This window comes from Oryx dammah, unplaced genomic scaffold, assembly GCF_014754425.2.
Source record: "Oryx dammah isolate SB20612 unplaced genomic scaffold, SCBI_Odam_1.1 HiC_scaffold_10, whole genome shotgun sequence".
Taxonomy (NCBI): domain Eukaryota; kingdom Metazoa; phylum Chordata; class Mammalia; order Artiodactyla; family Bovidae; genus Oryx; species Oryx dammah.
The window spans coordinates 20,706,774-20,724,669 of NW_024070194.1; the positions used below are offsets into that span (position 1 = coordinate 20,706,774).

The following is a 17,896-nucleotide window of genomic DNA, read 5'->3' on the forward strand; positions in this document are numbered from 1 at the left end:
CTGAACCCTCTGTCTGTATGGGACAATGATGACAAGATATCTTGGGTAGAGCTACCAGTTGGAAAACATGGTCTCATTGTTGGGGAAACATTGAGGAGTGGCCCCCACTTGCCAGGAGACAGGTCCTGAGCAGAATGTTAGGGCTGAGGAGGTTTGAGAAGCTGGAGGGAGAGAAGGAATAATGACCAGGTAGATGGAACAGCCTGGACAAAGGCTCAGCATTGACCCAAGTGGGCTACTGCTCAAGAGAAGACCTGAACTGTGAGACCTCCTTGTGTACTGTTGTGGGAGCTGGTATTGTCACAAAATATAGACAGAGAGGAAAACTTCCATCCCTTTGCTATGCAAGGAGAGGATTCCAACTTTAAATGGAATCCAGCTTTGCCTCTGACAAGCTATGTGGCCCTGGAGAAGTCATTTCACCTCTCTGAGACTCAGTAGCCACACCTCCTCCAAGAACCATTCACTGCATCACTCAGTAGAAATCAGAATTGAGTGAGATACAGTGTATAAAGATTTAATACAGAATTTCTCAACACTGTTTGAAAGTAATTTCAGTGTGTAGAGGCTTACATACACCTTTTGCTCACCAGGGTCAGACTCTGGTAAAGCACTTTCCACTCATTGACTCATTTAATTCTCACGTCAACACAATGAGGGAGGCTTTACTGTTAACTCCACTGGGCTGGTTTGAAGACTGTGGTAAGAGAGGGTAAGTAAGTAAGTTGCTCACCCTTCTGAGAGGGTAAGTTGGCTGAGATCACACAGCTGGCAACAGCAGAGGCCAGGTCATGCTCAGCTCTGTCCAATCTCTTACCTCATGTGTGTCAGCAGCCCCAGCACAGCCTGAACTGATGTCTCTTGGGAGAGCTGGTCCAAGGCCCCTCTAGCTGCCTTAGGGGCTTAAGAGCCCCCTGTGGTGACTTGACCTCGTGGGGCATCCTTCAGACAGAAGGCCCTTGAGTAAAGCAGTGCTGGTTCAGGCCTCTGTGTGTTCACGACTCTCCCTTGAGGATGGCAGTGGTTCTTCCCTCACAGAATTGCACACAGCACTGAGATGGCTCATGGCAAGATGGGCAAATGTTCCCTGGGCCTCTTGGCAGGAAAGTCAGATGGCCTCCTGGACAGGAGAGGCCCGAGGACCCTGAGGTGATAGCCTGGGTCAGTCCTCTGCAGAGGTGACACAGCTGTGAGTAAAGGGCTCTGTGCTCCAGACTCCAGGGCAAAGGGGAAACTGAGGGCTTGCATTTTGAGAAGGGCCACAAGAGAATCCTCATCAGTCCTGGGTGAGAGAGATCAAGGCCAGGAGAGTGGGACCTACTGGGGGCTGGGGAGAGGTGGCTGAATACTGGGAGTTGGGACATCTCTCTGAGCAAGGGATCCCATACCTGTGGGTTTAAAACCTGGTCCTGCTAGTTATTACCCTGTAACCTCAATATGTCACTTGTCCTTATGAGCCTCAGTTTCCTCATCTGTCCAATGGGGGCAAGATTGGTGTCTCCTGCAGAAGGGTCCTATGAAGAGGTCATGAGGTCAGGTGTGCTGGTGAAGGCAGCCCTCCAACATGGCGGTGGTGTTAGCAGAAGAGAAGTGAGGCTGTCTCCACATGACCTCGGGTCACCTTCTTGCCCATCCTGGGCCTCGGTGTTCCTATTTTTAAGACACAGAAGTGGGGCTGGATAATCGCAAAATTTCCTTCCAGCTATGGATCCAAGTCTCTGCTGCCCTGATTGCCTATACCTCACCTTCCCTGAAATCCCAATGGAAGGAATGCAATGGACCATACAGCAGGTGCAGAAATGGCTTTTTATTGCTGGGGGTGGAGGGTAACGAGCATAGGGTATCCTGATTGTGAGCACGAGTATCTGAGAGGTGTTCTTTGGCTGGGCTCAGTTGTCACTTCTGGGGAATGGTGGCAGTACTGACCGTCCCAGAGGGAGACGGTACAGAGATTCAGTCATGTCCCAGAACCAATCTGGAAGGAGACGCCTGTGTGAGGCATGGACGCCCCAGGACCCATACCAGCTCCTGCATTCACCAGGCATGGCTGCAGGACTACTTCCCCCAAACCCTGCGAGCTCTGAGGCTTAGGGAGGGACTGGCACCTGTGGTTTGGGGCCTTTCTCTGGCGCCTGGCACTGACCCCTCCTCATCCCCTCACTCTTGCACACCCTCATCTTAGCAAAAATCGATGATGTAAAAAGACTGATCGGGGACCCAGAGGAGCCAGGGTTCAGGGCTCAGTGTATGATCAGGATCAGGAATCAGACTGAGATGTGGTCGGGTCCCTATCCATGATCAGTGTCAGGGCTCAGTCAACAACTGGAGGGAAAGCTATGTCTGACTGTTTTCTGGGCTCAGTCAGGGAGCAGAATCAAGTCCCTTCTGGGTGTGGGATTAAGGGTCAGGACTTGGTCTGTGACCAAGATCAGGGGTCAGGTCTGCTACTGAAGAAGGAAGAGAAACCAAACTTTGCTTCTGCTTCTCCACAGACTACTGTGTGGCGTGGGGGGAGAGGAGGTGGTGTTTGTCCTCTCTCAGCCCAGAACTGGAGGAAATTGACCCTGGATCACCTGGAGCTCTCTCGTGGTTCTTCCACTATGATACCAACTGGGTCTCCATTTGTGCATCCTGGACCAGGTCTTTCAGGTTGACAGGGGCCCAATGCACCAGGCATAACAACCAACTCACACAGCAGAGGTCAAGGAATAAACATGATATTCAAGCCCAAGGACTTTGCCACCCCCCAACTTTGTGATCTGATCTTCCCTGGACGCATATACTGGGTTCCTTTCCTTAGACCTAGGGTAGTCACCTCCTTTCATCTGACTTGAGCTTCCTCAAGTGGAAAAGGGAGTTTTCCCTGCTTCCTTGGTGGGCTGTCGTGAGCACCAGTGGTGAAAGTGACCACACAGTGCCAGGCCCTGGGCCAGCCATTTGCCTGCCCGAATGGGTGCTGGACTGGGGTCAGTGACTGTGACTCACTGTTGTTCCAGAGGCTGTGAGCTGGAACAGTCCATCTCAAATGGAGAAGATGCAGAACTGGGAGCACTCTCTAGCTCTGCCCCTTCCCATCTGTTTGACTTTGAGCAAGTCATCCTCCCCTTCTGAGCATCACACCCCTCAGCCAAGAAATGAGGGCAGTAACACCTCCTGCCTGGTTCCCATTGAAATGAAGCAGGATAAGATATAGGGTTGTGAGGGTAATGTCTAGGCAGAGTTGGGGTTCTAGAAGATGGCATGGGGGGTACAGCTCTGAGAACTCAAGGCAGAAAGTATCTTTGGGCCATCTAGTCCACTTGTTTCCATTTCTGGCCAGATACTCCAGACCAGACTCTCTGGGAACCCCAGACACTAAGTATCTAAGAAGGGGCTCAGGCATCTTAAAGTCTAAGCAAAGCTATTAGATAATGCTGTTTAATCTTTTTTGTAAAAGGGCTTTCCTGGTGGCTCAGATGGCAAAGAATCTGCCTGCAGTGCAGGAGACCCGGGTTCATCCCCTGGGTTGGGAAGATCCCCTGGGGGAGGGAATGGCAAACCACCCCAGTATTCTTGCTAGGGAAATCCCATGGACAGAGGAGCCTGGTGGGCTACAGTCCATGAGGTTGCAAAGAGTCAGACATGACTGAGCTGCTAACACTATTGTCCAAGTAGATAATCTCAAGAAACCTAACAGGTAATAGAAAAAGGAAAATAAGTGGGATTCTAGTCACACGTGGCCAGAGATGAGTCCTTCTCCTTCTCTGAGTCACAGTCTCCCTAGACTTTTAAGCCAAGAGGTAGAAATGATGAATCTAAGGTCTCCTGTGCCTCTGACATCTGTTGTTTCCAATGTGGTTGTGACCTTCAGGTAGACATCAGAATGGAGGAGGAAGACATGAGTCTACAAATATATTGTCAGCACTTACTGTGGGTTTGAATGGCAGGACCTGACTCACACTGGCTTCAACAACAATAAAAAACAGGAAGCAAGAAATATATTTGAACTGGAAAGTATGACAAGGAGGGCTTCAGGCACACTTGGAGCAAGGCACTATAATGATACATTGTCTCATCCCCTTTGTATAGCTTCTTTTTCTAGTGAGATTTAGCAGATAATTTTGTCTAAAATCTATCTTGAGGGCAAAGCAGACATGTGAAGACCTAAAGCTCCCTTGTTAAGTCTTGAGATGTAGCTAAGTGTTTTTTAATTTCATTTACATTTTCAAAGGACCAATATTAGTTGTTTTAAAATTTGGTTAATATTTTCTGTTATTTTGTCTTCTTTATTTCAAATATTTATGCTGTAATCTTTATTGTATTTTTCAATGGTAACTTTAGATTTAGTTTATTCTTCTTTTCCTAGTCCTTTAGGGGTTTTTGGGTTTTCTTAGCAGCAGCAGCAGCAGCTTCTTAATGTAGGCATTTATGGCTAATCTTCCTCATATTTTAGGTTCTAAACAAATGAGTACTGCGGATGTAATGCACATCATGGTGACTAGAGCCAACAGTGATGTATGATGTATAGGAACATTGTTAAGAAAGCCAATCTTACAGAGTTCTCATCACAAGGAAAACGTGTTTTTCTTTTTCGCTAGTTTTTATTGTGTCTATATGAGGAGATGAATGTTAGCTTAACCTATTGTCACAATCATTTCATAATACACAGAAATCAAACTGTTGCTTTCAACTTATACAGTGACGAATGTCAATCATTTCTCACCAAAGATTGGGAAAAAATGATTATTAAAAAAAGGTAAACGATAATCATGAGAGCTGACAATTCTTGAACCCTCTGTCTGTATGGGACAATGATGACAAGGTAGCTTGGGTAGATCTACCCGCTAGGAAACATGATCTCTTTGTTGAGGAGACATTGAGGAGTGGCCCCCACTTACCAGGAGACAGCTCCTGAGCAGAGTCGTAGGGCTGAGGAGGATTGAGAAGCTGGAGGGAGAGAAGGAATGATGACCAGGTGGATGGAACAGCCTGGACAAAGGCTCAGCACTGACCCAAGTGGGCTACTGCTCAAGAGAAGTCCTGAATTGTGAGACTTCATTGTGTACTGTTGTGGGAGTTGGTATTGTCACAAAATATAGACAGAGATAAAAGTGCTCATCCCTTTGCTATGGCCAGCATGGGAAGAACCATCTCTGGAGGAGACTGACTTCACCTGATATCTAGCTTTGCCTCTGACCAGGTGTGTGGCCCAGGAGAAGTCATTTTCCCTCTCTGAGACTCAGTTGCCACACCTCGTCCAAGAACCATTCACTGTGTCACTCAGTAGAAATCAGAATCCAATGAGATACAGTGTATAAAGACTTAATACGTGCTTTCTCAACACAATTTGACAGTAATCCCAGTGTGTAGAGGCTGACATTCATTTGTGTTCACCAGTGGCAGACTCTGATAAAGTACTTTCCACTCATTGACTCATTTAATTCTCACATCAACACAATGAGGGAGGTTTTGCTGTTAATTCCATTGAGCAGGTGAGAGGACTGGTTCTGAGAGGTTAAGAAAGTTGGCTGAGATCACACAGCTGGCAACAGCAGAGGCCAGGTCATGCTCAGCTCTGTCCAACCTCTCACCTCACGCTGTGTTAGAAGCCCCAGCACAGTCTGAACTGAGATCTCTTGGGAGAGCAGGTCCAAGGCCCTTCAGCTGCCCTGGAGGCTCAAGGGCCTCCTGAAATGACTTGACCTTGTGAGGCATCCTTTAGTCAGAAGGCCCTTGAGTGAAGCAGCAGCTGGTGCAGGCCTCTATGTGACCCTGGCCTGTCTTAACCCGAGTCTCCCATGAAGATGACAGTGGTTCTTTGCTCACAGAATTGCACACAGCCCTGAGATGACTCCTTGGCAACACGGGCAAATGTTCCCTGGGCTTCTTGGCAGGAAAGTCGGATGGCCTTCTGGAAAGGAGAGGCTCGGGGACCCTGAGGTGATAGCCTGGGTCCGTCCTCTGCGGCGGTGACACAGCTGTGAATAAAGGATGCTATGCACAGCCTTCAAGGCAAAGGGGAAGCTGAGGGCTTGCACACTGAAGAGACAGAAGGGCCACAAGAGGACCTCATCAGTCCTGAGCAGGAAAGATCAAGGCCAGGACAGCGGGACCTGCTGGGGGCTGGGGAGAGGTGGCTGAGTACTGGGAGATGGGACATCACCTCCCTGAGCAGGGGATCCCATAGCCATGGGTTTAAATCCTAGTCCTGCCAGTTGCTACCCTGTAACCTAGATGAGTCATTTGTCATTTATGAGCTTCAGTTTCCTAATCTGTACAATGGAGACAAGAACAGAAGAGTGTTGTGAGGAGGTCATGAGGTCAGGTGTGCTGGCGAAGGCAGCCCTTGCTCATGGCAGTTGTAACAGAAGCAGAGTGAGGCCATCTCTGTGTGACATCAGGTCACCTTCTTGCCCATCCTGGGCCTCAGTGGTCCCATTTGTAAGACAAGGAAGTGGGGCTGGATAATCCCAAAATTTCCTTCCAGTTTTGGATCCAGGTCTCCACTGCTCTGATTGCCCATATCTTGCCTTCCCTGAAATCCCAATGGAAGGAATGCAACGGGGCACACAGGAGATGCAGAAATGTCTTTTTATTGCTGGGGGTGGAGGATGACGAGCATAGGGTGTCCTGACTGTGAGCATGAGTATCTGAGAGGTGTCCTTTGACTGGGCTCAGTTGTCACTCCTGGGGGATGGTGGCAGCACCACCCATCCCAGAGGAAGACAGTACAGAGATTCAGTCACGTCCTGGAACCAATCTGGAAGGAGACCCCAGTGTGAGGCATGGACACCCCAGGACCCTTACTTGCTCCTGGGTTCACCAGACATGGCTGCAGGAGTACTTTCCCCAAACCCTGTGAGCTCTGAGGCTTGGGGAGGGACTGGCACCTGTGGTTTGGGGTCTTTCTCTGGCATCTGGCACTGACCCCACCTCATCCCCTCACCCTCCCACCCCCCTCACCTTAGCAACAATGGCCAATGTGAAAAGACCGATCAGGGCCCAGAGGAGCCAGGGCTCATGGCTCAGTGTATGATCAGAATTAGGGATCAGACTGAGAGGCGATCTGGTCTCTATCCGTGACCAGTGTTAGGGCTCAGTCAACTACTGGAGTCAAAGCTCAGTCTGACCATCCTGGGCTCAGTCAGGGAGCAGAATCAAGTGCAGTCTGAGTGTGTGATTAATGGTCAGGACTTGGTCTGTGACCAAGATCAGGGCTCAGTCTGCCACTAGAGAAAGTGTGTGGGTGGTTGTGTGTATACTGGGGGTGGGGGGGTGGGGGTGTTCATCCTCCCTCAGCCCAGGGCCCAGAGCCCAGACCTCACCAGGAGGCAGGCTTCACAGCTGTTTTCCTCATCTGTTTTATGGGTTTTCCTGTTGGAGTTTATAAACCTCCTCTGAAATAACAATTTAATAGCAGTTCTCGGGCTCCAGCACTGGAAAGCTGAATAGAAATCAGACATAAGTGGCTGCCACCCTCCAGCAGGTCTGACTTGACAGTCATGGGATATCTTGCATGTCACTCCATCTCTCTGAGCCTCAGTTAGTTCATCTGTAAAATGGGTATGATGATACTGCTAATACCCACAGGGCCTTCAAGGATCTGATGACATAGTATGTAGGAAGCACAGAGCAATTGCCCAAGGAACTGAACCTGTGACTATTTTTAGAAGGCCTGCCTCCAGGACCCTGACACGGTTACTCATTCCATTTCTGTTGTCCCACACCTCCAGCAACCAGTCTTGCCAGAGACCCAGGTCAAGGAAATCTCCCAGGGGCTAGAGGTGAAGCCACATCTTCTCATTAGAAGGGAAGGGGAAGGGGTCATGCTTATAAACAATGCATACTGTTACAATGCAATCTTTCTACTATTTCTTTAAATCCACTCATCAACTTGGCAGCATTTACAATCTTTCACTTTTGAGGAAACTGAGGCTCAGAGAGGTGGAGGCAGTTGTTCCCCACCCCACTCTTGTTAAGTAGCGCATCCAGGATTTGAGCCTGGATCAGGCCCAGCCTCTTTCTCACATCCTTCTGGGCATCAGTTTCTGCCAGCATGACAAAGGAGGGCAGAGGCCCTCAGAGGCAATCAGTCTGCAGGGGCCCCTCTGGGCATCCTCTCATGACTTCCTCAGGACGAAGAGTCCTCAGCTTCTCCAGGGTCCCCTGACCAGACCTGCCAGTGTTGCAGGCATAGAACGGCATGCGCCCCTCTGTGAGGCTGCAGACGGAGCCCCCTCCCTGCTTCCCCAGGCGGTGACTTACCAATGCGGTTCTTAACATACTCTGCATCCAGACTTTCAAGGAGGCTGCGGACTAGTGAACACACCTGAGGGTCACAAGGAGGGAAAGAGAGAGACTCAGAGAGAGAAATGGAAAGAGAGAAGGAAGGTAAAGAGGTCAGAAGGTGAAGAGGGAGAGGAGAGACGGAGAAGGAAAGAGGACTGGTTATTACCCGTTGTGAGCATCCTGCCTGCTACCCACAGAGATGCTCAATACTGAGGCCTCAGGACTTCTGACCCTTAGGACTCTGGAACAGTGGAAACCTAGAAGGTCCAAATCTGAGAACTAGAAGACACTAGGATTCTAAAGCCTCAGAAATTTAGAATCCTAGAACCTTGAAGAATCTAGACTTTTAACATTCCAGAACCAGCACTCTTGCCTGGAAAATCCCATGGATGGAGGAGCCTGATAGGCTCCATGGGGTCCATGGGGTCCCAAAGAGTCGGACACGACTGAGTGACTTCACTTTCACTTTCATACCCTTAGAAACCTTGACCTCTGGATCCTGAAATTATAGAGTTAAATAGGGCCTTGGGAATCATAAAGAAGTGTTTTGTGTTTTTCACAATTTTGTGTGCCTACAATTCCCTGAGGATGTTGTTAAAATACAAAATACTGAGCAGCTGGTCTGGGGTATGATCTGAGTCTCCATTTCTAATGAGTGTCCATGGGAGGTTAGTGCTGCTGGTCTGAGGACCACACTTTGAGCATGACTCAAGTTCAGTAAATCACAGAACAGCATGGAGGATTTTGTTTTAATAAAGCCAGATTCCTACATTCCTTACAGAATGACTAATATGGAATATTTGGATTTTGCGGCACATTTATATATGGTTTTTATGTGATGCACATGAATCTGAGCTATGGTGTATAGTTTTTGTATTTAAATGAATTAAAATTGTGTTGAATGAAGAAAAATATTAGCTAAAAGGCCTCCTGGCAGTCCATGGGTATGGTAAATGGTTCAAGTGTGGGACCCAGTGATTTCAGCTCATGTCAGGCCCCTGCTCACCTCCTCGCCAGGCCAGGCTGAGTGAACAGGGGCAGGTAGCAACTGACTGCCCCAAAGAAAGCTATACCATTAGAAAGGAAGGTTCCAGAGAGTACAGCCCACCCAGGGAAAGTCACATCTGCCCCACCAGGCCTGGCTGCAGCCCCAGGAATGGGGAACTCACCTCGTAGTGCATTACCAGGGACAACACCTCATTCACTAGGTTGACCGTAGAGTTCACAACCCTGTTGAGCAAACTGGAGAAGAGAGGAAACTGATAAAAGCTTGGTGAAATTGGCAGAGAAGCCAAGCAAGAGCAGTGCGAAGGAGGGCAGAAGATGGTGGAGCACTGTGAAGCCAGGTGATGTGAGTTTCTACTGAGAATGATCATCACTTTGAACCCCATGGTGGACCAGCAGCTCATCCCAATAGCTCATGAGAGTCTCATCACAAACCTGACACCTCATCCATCCATCCATCCATTCTTCTGTCCATCCATTCTTCCGTCATCCATTCTTCCATCCATCCATCCAGTCATCCATCCATTCATCAACACATATTTAGAGAACACCAACTACATGACCGGAACCAAGCCTGACTGGGGATGCAGTGATGAACAAAGCACAAGCAGCTCCTAATGTGGTACATAAATATTGGGTTGTCTAAAAGGTTCATTTGGAGTTTTCTGTAACAGCTTATGGAAAACCTGAAAAGACTTTTTGGCCAACCCGATATTAAGCACGTTTCTAAGGCTGGCTCCTTCTCATCTTCAGCTCTCAGCATAACTGTCACTTCCTTGGGGAAGCCCTCGTGAATGCTTGCCTAAGGAAGGGCTTTGTGTCATAGCTCCCTGTTAGGTGTGTTGTTCTGCCCAGGGATGATTGCCATCGAACATTTTCCTTGTGGGCTATTTACTGTGGACTGAATGCATGTTTGCCTGCCTTTCCCTCCAGATACCAAGATCCAGGAGTACAAACTCCTTCTCTGCAGTCACCAGTAAATTCTCTAGGTTTAAGACTGGTGATTGCCTGTCATAGAGCAGGTGCTCCACACATTTTTGGCTGATGGAACAAATGAAGTAAACATATGATTGAATATATAATGACAACTTGTGACAGGTATACAGAAGGGAGAGAGTAGAATATTAAAAGAGAGAAGAGGAGGAAACTTGTTTCAGACCCTAAATGATTAGACATACACAGAAATAGGATGCAGAAAAGGTGTCCTAAGTGCCTGAGCAGCCCGGGCACAGGTCTTGAGTGGAAGGAGTTTGTCTGAGGCTCAGACAAAAGCTAGCAGGTCAACGGCAGAGTGGGCAAGATGTGGATCCACATCAGGTAGTGCCTAGATGGCTCTGGGAGGGCCTGAGATTGCACCTAAGTGGAGAGAAAAGCCCCCAGAGGGTCTGGAGCAGCAGAGTGGAATGCCATTTCACAGATACGGACACTGAGACTTGGAGGCAGAATGGTTTCCCTGGGGCTTTGGGCAAGGCAGTGTCCAGCAGGGCTCAGGCATTTGGACTTACAGCTCAGTCTTCTAACTGATGGTAGGCTGAAGAGCCTATCTTTGGTTTTGGGGGTCTTTAGTTAACCTGTGATCAGATCCCTTGTTGAGGCAGAATGGACTGACCTCTGCTCATGGCTCAGACTTGTACTCTGCCAAGGCCAACCTGCGCCAGCCTTCAGGTTCCAGACAGTTTCTCCTCTCCCAGCCAGGACCAGGATCATCCTTTCTCCTTATACTCTCTTACCTGGGCTAAACATGCTCTATCAAGCACACAGTTTAAGATGTAGATTTGGTCGGTTACCAGAGATCAGCGATTTAAATGGAGAAGATTCAGTTTTCAAGATCTCATTTTGGGAATTTCCCAGTGGGTTGAGTACGGTTTGGGAACAATCTGAAATTAGGGTCCTTGGTAGGCATTTAATGCTCCTCTTGCCATCTCCTAACTAGAGGCAAAAAGGTAAACACAGTGAATTATTATTATTATCATTATTATTGTTTAGGGGCATTATGTAATATGAGAAGGGTCAAATCTTCAGATAGACCAAGCAATGTTAATGCATCTAATATAAATGTGCATGCATTTGTCAACAGAGCTTCAAAAAGCGTGTAGCAAAAACAGATAAAGCTAACAGGTGAAATACACCAATTCACAGTTATGATCGGAGAGGTCAACAATCTTGTCTCAGTAAGGGAAAGAAACAAGAGACAGAAAGTCAGCATGGATGTTATTATTACTGAGAGCTTACTATGTTGCAGGCTGTATGCTAACCACTGGCATTTTCTCATTTAGCCAACACAGTAGCCTATGAATTTGGCATTATTACCATCCTCCATTTACAGATGTGAAAACTGAAGCTTATAGAGGCCAAATTGATTACAAAACCACAAGGGAGTGGCAAAGCTAGTTTGACTCAAGAGTCTGACCTCTTCTTTACCATACTCTGCTCTCTCCCAGGTAAAGAAAAGCAGAAATTAGGGACCCCAGTTCCTTTGAGATCTCCGCTTTGCTGAGATGTGTGGGCCTGACCTTCCCAGCATGGTGAGTGAGATGCTGTGTTGATCATTCCGGCATTCTTCCACGACCCCCTTGGAGACACCAGTTTCAGTATCATTTTCAACTCTAACACTAAACTTGAGGACCAAGTTGAGGTCCAGGTGGACAATCTCATCCAACAGAGTCCTGCAGGGAAACAGATTCACAGTGAACAGAGGTGGAGAAGTCCCTTCGCATTGCCCACTTTAGCCTCTCTCTTGTGTGAACATTATATGGGATGTCTATGGACAAGAATAGGGAAGCCTGGTGTGCTGCAGTCCATGGAGTTGCAAGGAGTTGTACAGGATTTAGTGACTGAACAACAAATGGACAATGTCAATATTGTCTATATTCTTTATGGTATCAACATTCTTATATTAGGAGTTTTTTCTCCTGGCCACAAGGGTTTGACTCATGTGAATTGTATATAAAGTATCACACTAATGATCAAAATTAACTTGAGTTAACATTTCTTAAGCAAAATGCTTCATTAGGTATTTTACCTGGATTAATCCATTTAATCTCAAAAGCAATACCATGAGAAAAAAGCACTATCATTATTTCTGTTTTCAGAATGAGGAAACATATTGTACAGAAAAGTTTAGTAAGTATCTCGAGATCTCATAATTAATGAATGATGAAGTCATGGTGGACTCTAAGGTATAAGACTCTTCTACACATTCTCATTTTCCTATCTCTTTGTATTTTCAAATTAAAGTACTTAGAAATTACGTTTTCCATATAATTTTCACATGTTCTTCATTCCATACTGTGCACTACTATATGGCCCCTATGGGTCACTGCTATTTAAAGAGAACCTTGAGATACAAAATGATGCTGGAGGAAACTTTGCCTAAGAGTTATGTGCTCATGTCTTCTCAATTCTCAATTTTTATAATTAGATAAGTGTTATGATTTTAGAAATATATTTCATGGAGGACTTTTTTTTAAAAAGAGATTTGGTTCTGGGCAACATTCTTTAGAACATTTTAAAGGTTAAGATTTAGGAGTTGCAAAGGTATCCTTATTTTACAAATGGGGAGACTAAGGCAAGTGGGGTGAAAAGTGACTGATTCCAGATTGGATACCTATTGGCCGCACCACACTGCCGCTCCCAAACCTCGGATTTTAAAGCATACTCATGGTTTCACAGTGATGTCAGCAGTGATGGGGATCTTCACGTCAGCGCTGTTCTCAGAAGTCGCATCTAAAGTGATATCCAGGATGTGCAGGTTACTGTTATTCACCCTGAGCAAAAACTAAATTCACCATTGTCACTTCTCCTGACTACCATTGCTGGGCTCTTCTCTATGCCAGTGTCTCTGAGCAGTTGAGCCTCATGGACCTTGCCTGCTTTGGTCTCATGAGAGCCCTGTTCAGGGGTTGGATTCTCTCCACTGGATGGCATGGCAGACTGAGGATCAGACAGCTGCAATTTCCCTTAAGACTCCAAGCGTGAATACGTGCCAGAGCCAGAATTTTTTTTTAATTGATATCTAGTTGCTTTACAATGTTGTGTTAGGTTCAGGTGTGGGGCTTCCATGGTGGCTCAGAGGTTAAAGAATCTGCTTGCAATGCAGTAGACCCAGATTTGATCCCTGGGTCAGGAAGATCCCCTGGAGAAGAAAATGACAACCCACTCCAGTATTCTTGCCTAGAGAATTCATGGACAGAGGAGCCTGGTAGGTTATAGTCAGTGGGGTTGCAAAGAATCAGACACAACTGAGTGACTAACACTTTCACTTTTCATTAGGTTCAGGTGTACAGCAAAGTGATTCAGATATAGATACAGATATATAGATATAGAGATATAGAGATATAGATTTTTATTTTAGATTCTTTTCCCTTATAGATTATTACAAAATATCTCAGTATAGTTCCCTGTGCTATATAGTAGGCCCTTGTTGGTTGTTTATTGTGTATATAGTAGTGTATACATATTTATGCCAAACTCCTAATTTATCCTTGACACTGCTTTCCCTTTTGGGAGCCATAAGATGTTGGGTTTTTTTTCTTTTTTTATGTCCATAAGTCTGCTTTGTATACTTCTTTGGTATCATATTTTATATTCCATGTATTAGTGGTATCTATGATATTTGTCTTTGTCTGATCTACTTCATCTATATGATTATCTCTAAATCCACCCTTTTGTTGCTGCAAATGTCTTTATTTCGTTCTTTTTTATGCAGAGCCAGAATTAGAACCCAGAATTGCTTGACTCCAAGATTTCATGTGGAAGGTCACCTATGTGTTGTGACTTCTAGTTTCCTCTCTCCTGAGACCATTTAGACCTTTATGCTCAGCTATATTCAGAGAAGAAAAGTCTTATTCCTTAGGAAAGGAACATTAGGCACCATCAAACAGGTAGAGTTGGGGGTGATGAGAACCTTCATCCTGACCCTGAAATCACAGGAGAAAGCCCCAAATCATGAGATGTCAAACAGGTCCTGCAGACCTGACTCTAATTTTTCCATGCCTCTTGAGACACCTGTATGCAGGTCAGGAAGCAACAGTTAGAACTGGACATGGAACAACAGACTGGTTCCAAATAGGAAAAGGAGTACATCAAGGCTGTATATTGTCACCCTGCTTGTTTAACTTCTATGCAGAGTACATCAATAAGAAATACTGGGCTGGAGGAAGCACAAGCTGGAATCAAGATTGCTGGGAGAAATATCAATAACCTCAGATATGCAGATGACACCACCCTTATGGCAGAAAGTGAAGAACTAAACAGCATCTTGATGAAAGTGAAAGAGGAGAGTAAAAATGTTGACTTAAAGCTCAATATTCAGAAAACTAAGATCATGGCATCCGGTCCCATCACTTCATGGCAAATATATGGGGAAACAGTGGAAACAGTGTCAGACTTTATTTTGGGGGGCTCCAAAATCACTGCAGATGGTGATTGCAGCCATGAAATTAAAAGACACTTACTCCCTGGAAGGAAACTTATGACAAACCTAGACAGCATATTCAAAAGCAGAGACATTACTTTGGCAAAAGAGTTCCATCTAGTCAAGGCTATGGTTTTTCCAGTGGTCATGTATGGATGTGAGAGTTGGACTATAAAGAAAGCTGAGTGTTGAAGAATTGATGCTTTTGAAGAATTGGTGTTGGAGAAGACTCTTGAGAGTCCCTTGGACTACAAGGAGATCCAACCAGTCCATCGTAAAGGAGATCAGTCCTGAGTGTTCATTGGAAGGACTGACGTTGAAGCAGAGGCTCCAATACTTTGGCCATCTGATGCGATGAGCTGACTCATTGGCAAAGACCCTGATGCTGGGAAAGATTGAGGGCAGGAGGAGAAGGGGACGACAGATGGTTTGATGGCATCACTGACTCGATGGACATGGGTTTAGATGGACTCTGGGAGTTGGTGATGGACAGGGACGCCTGCATGCTGAGGTTCACGGGGTCGCAAAGAGTCAGACATGACTGAGTGACTGAACTAAACTGAACAGAACTGGAGGAGCTGGCCTCAGACCACTTCTGCTCTGCAAGAACAGGGGATCTTCCCAACCCAGAGATAGAGCCCAGGTCTCTCTCCCTCCAGTGGATTCTTTACCAGTTGAGCCACCAGGGAAGCCCAGGAACACTGCAGTGGGTAGCGTATCCCTTCTTCAGCAGATCTTCCGACCAAGAAACATACTGGGGCCCCCTGCATTGCTGGTGGATTCTCAACCAGTTAAGCTACCAGGGAAGCCCTCTGCAAGAACACACAAGGCTTATCCATCTTTCTGTCTTTGATGTCAAACTTATGTCCCCAAATAAATGTATTCTCTTTTCTGTGAATAAAGATCTCCAAATGAAGCATCAACTCACCCTGTTAGCACATATACTGCTTAAAAGATTCCAGAAATGAGTTGTTCCAACAAGTTCTTAGTATCTTTGGTCTTCTCCTGGGCCTCTTCATCAGTATTGGATTCCTGGGGCAATGCAAAGTCAGTCTTCAATTGCTCAAAGATAGCTGAGAAACAATCTCCATTTAGTGTGGTACACAACTTATGAAGCAGCTCCCATGCACCAAGTACTAAACAAGAGCCTACGTTATTTCATTTAATCTTTGTAACAACTCCATAAAGTAGGCACTACTAATACCTGTAATTTCAGATGAGGAAATAAAAGATCAAAGTTTAAGAAATGGATCAAAGTCACACAGCTAGGAGATCTTATTCTTTCCAAGTTGCCTTCACTCCTTATCCATCAACAAAGCCATCAGAGGCGGTCCTAAGATGGTGGAGGAGTAGGATGGGGAGACCACTTTCTCCCTCATAAATTCCTCAAAAGAACATTTCAATGCTGAGTAAACTTCACAAAACAACTTCTGATGCTGGCAGCAGACATCAGGCACCCAGAAAAGCAGATCATTGTCTTCAAAAACAGGTAGGAAAAAATATAAAAGATGAAAAAAGAGACAAAAGAGGTAGGTGGAGACTCTGTCCCAGGAAGAGAGTCTTAAAAAGAGAAGTTTCCAAACACCAGAAAACACTCCCACTGCCGAGTCTGTGGCGAGCCTTGGAAGCACAGAGGGCAACGTAACAGGGAGGAAAAATAAATAAATAATTAAAACCAACAGATTACGAGCCTAATGGTAACTCCCCCAGTGGAGAAGCAGCGCAGACACCTGCATCTGCCACTAGCAAGCGGGGGCTGGGCAGGGAGGCGCGGGCTGCAGTGCTTTTTAAGAACCGGGCTGGAATGCCCCGAGTGTAACCAGTGAACTAACTTGGGCTAGCAAACCAGACTGTGGGATATCTACCACGTGAAAAGCTCTAACATAAGACACCGCCAGGACCGTGCACAGAACAAAGGATGGAACAGAATTAGGTGGCTGCCGACCATCCCCCTCCAGTGACAGGCAGCCAGAGCCGGAAGGGCTGGAAGGGGGCAATCACAGCCCCAGAGAGACATTAACTTCCAAACTGCAAACAAGCTTCTTTGCTAACTAAGACTTCTTGGGGTTCTGGACAGTCACCATCCGCCTAAGAAGGGGGGCCAGTTGTACACCCAGAAAACTGAGCAGCAGGGACGGGAAAGGTGATATGTCACAGCCACTGTGCTCGCCAAACACCTGAGCTGCTCGGACCTGGGAAGGGCACAAAATGCAGGCCCAACCGAGTCTACGCCTCTGAGGACTACCTGAGTGCCCGAGCCTGAGCGGCTTAGACGGAGGAGGTGCATGCAGCCCAGGGCCAGCCTCAGACGGTTCCCAGCAGAGCAACCTAGAGCCTGAGTGGTGTGCGCCATGAGTGGGGGCAGGCCCAGCGTGGCTGAGACACTATGAGCACACGCCAGTGTTATTTGTTTGCAGCATCCCTCCCTCCCCACAGCACGACTGAACAAGTGAACCTAAAAAAAAGAAAGTGTCCACCACCGTCCCCCTTCTGTCAGGGCAGAAAACAGACACTAAAGAGACCAGCAAACAGAAGAAGCTAAAACAGAGGGAACCACCTTGGAAGTATAGATCTTGAGAAATAGAAGCCAGACCAACGAACTATCCAAAAACTATCCACACTGCCCACACAACACCAGAGAAAGTCCCAGATATACCTTTACCATTTTTATGATCATTCTTTTTTTTGTTTAGGTTTTTTCTTCCTTTCTTTTTCTTCTTCTTCTTTTTTTTTATTTTAACATTTTTTAATTTTTAAGTTCTCTATTTCTCCTTTAATTTTTATTTTTATACTACTATTACTTTTCAAGAAAAAAAGACCCTATTTTTAAAGCAAATGCCATATATATACATTTGTGTGGTTGTTGTTTTTTTTTAATAATACTTGTGACTTTGTTTTGTTTTTTCTTTTGTCTTCTTTTCTTTAATATTGTATTTTTGAAAATCCAACCTCTACTCTAGATTTTTAATCTTTGCTTTTTGGTATTTGTTGTCAATTTTGTACCTTTAAAAACCCAATCTTCAGTACCCATTTTTACTTGAGAGCAAGATTATTGGCTTGACCACTCTCTCCTCCTTTGGACTCTCCTTTTTCTTCACCAAGTTGCCTCTGTCTTCTCCCTCCCCCTTCTCTTCTGTATCCAACTCTGTGAATCTCTGTGTGTTCCAGATGGTGGAGAACACTTAGGGAACTGGTTACTGGCTGGAT

General features: G+C 46.1%; 2 long non-coding RNA genes across 2 annotated transcripts; one reads left to right on the forward strand and one right to left on the reverse strand.

Annotated features, from left to right (window-relative positions):
• Positions 1–1,789: 1,789 nt before the first annotated feature.
• Positions 1,790–17,136, forward strand: LOC120868726. The gene is made up of 3 exons (XR_005722299.1): positions 1,790–1,872; positions 9,565–9,572; positions 17,126–17,136. It is a non-coding gene; the product is annotated as an uncharacterized LOC120868726 (long non-coding RNA).
• On the reverse strand, positions 6,557–7,339 carry LOC120868723. Its single transcript, XR_005722295.1, has 2 exons — positions 7,305–7,339; positions 6,557–6,739 (listed from the first exon to the last, which is right to left on the reverse strand). It is a non-coding gene; the product is annotated as an uncharacterized LOC120868723 (long non-coding RNA).
• Positions 17,137–17,896: the final 760 nt, after the last annotated feature.